The following is a 1,820-nucleotide window of genomic DNA, read 5'->3' as shown; positions in this document are numbered from 1 at the left end:
AAGTCATGCATTCAGAGTCCAGGCTTCTGTACAAGCCATGACCCTCATCCATCCTCCAGTTGCTAACCTGGGGCAGCACAAGTATACCTTTTTTAAGGGTTAATTGTTAACTTCTGTTTGGTTAACCGGCAGTTTAACCCATCCAAGTGTGCATACACTCTCTCCTGCGGCGCAATTGGGGGTTTGGTGTCTTGCTCAGCTGTGAGTATTGATCTAATACTTGCAGCTGAGCATTAAAGCAGCAGTTGATGGCTTCACACTCAGCACCACTGATCCCAGGTTGTCCACATTGGATCTGCTCACAATCAGCTACGGCACATTTATCAAGGCGCTCTCTGCACCACTGGCTTTTGAAGCTGAAACTGCTGGTTAGCTTGAACTGGCTGCTGAAGCCGCTGGTCATTTTGCTGAATCATCACAGCTTGAGGGTTCTGGGGAAAATTGCTCCACTTTGGAACAGCATGACAGAACACACAAACTGCCAAAATCTGAACCAAACTTCCAGCCATGTTCAACAGCTAGTCACAAAGTAAAAATGCTGCCCTTTGGTCTTTTTGTATTCTACAGGTTTCAGCTAATTAAAGAGCCCCTCTCTCTTCATTAACCCTCACGATTCTCCAGACTTGCAGGAGTCAAACTTGAGCATAATTCAAAATGGCATACTAGTAGTATTTCTGCCATTTTGAATTTAGCCTTAGTTTTATCCTTCATTAGCTGAATCCAATTGTTAACGTTTGGACAATTCTAGATTGTTTTATTCTTAGAAACACATCTTGGAATGTACAGGCCTGTGTCTTCAGACTGGCTCAGAAGAGTTGATTTAAAAGTTGATTTAACATACTCATGATTACGTTGAAGCTTTGAATGTTACTTGAACCCTGTCCCAGCCATGAGTGCTCTATGCTTAAATGCTGCATTACAATAAAAATACAGCTATATAAAGTGCTTTTAAAATCTTGCGCGCACCGCAAGATCAATATCCTTCGGTATAGCCTAAAATTGTATTTGCCAGGGTGCAGGTTAGCCCTTCACTCATGATGAACTATAACATCAAATTTATTGAAATATTGTAATTTGTTTCTTGTCAGAGAAGGATTGGCTCCATCAGGTTTTTTCCTCCGCTAAACATGCCAAGGAATTTTGTTTCACCCCTTTGTTTTGGGGGGGGAAAGAAATGTTTATAAAATAAAAAGGAATTTAAAAAAAAAACCTTTTTTTTTTTTTTTTTACCTGACAGCGAAGGCCAAGTATGGTAACCCATACTTGAAAACTGTCCTCTGCATTTAACCCTTCCAAATTACTGCATGCACATCAGAAGCAGTGAGTAGTGAACACCCAGAGCAGTTGACAACCAGTCGCTGTGGTGCCCAGGGAGCAACTGGGTGTATTTAAAGTGGAAAAGAGAACACCGTTCATTCAATCCCCAACCTACATTCCCTACTGATATTGAGATTTAAATCTGCAACCTTCAGGTTACAAGTCCGACTCCAACCATTAGGCCACACCTGCCCAGCTTGCAACTAAATATTTCCCCATTTAAGCAGATAGTACTAGCAGAATGAATCAAATTGACCTACAAGTTGTGGGGGGTGGGCAGTCATGGCCTAATGGTTAAAGCGTTGGACTTGTAACCCAAAGGTCATGGGCTCAAGTCTCAGTACCAGCAGGAATTATACATGGGAGGGAATGTATAATGCTCTCTACCTTTTATGCACCCACAGCTGAGGTTACCTCAATCTGAGCTTTAATTAAACCAATTTAATTATTTTGTACTGTTAGTTTCTTACAGCTTTTAGGACCTTTTAGTTTTACTTTTACCT

Source organism: Sinocyclocheilus grahami, unplaced genomic scaffold, assembly GCF_001515645.1.
Source record: "Sinocyclocheilus grahami isolate Dianchi unplaced genomic scaffold, SAMN03320097.WGS_v1.1 scaffold1154.1, whole genome shotgun sequence".
Lineage (NCBI taxonomy): Eukaryota > Metazoa > Chordata > Actinopteri > Cypriniformes > Cyprinidae > Sinocyclocheilus > Sinocyclocheilus grahami.
This window is presented reverse-complemented; position numbering follows the sequence as displayed.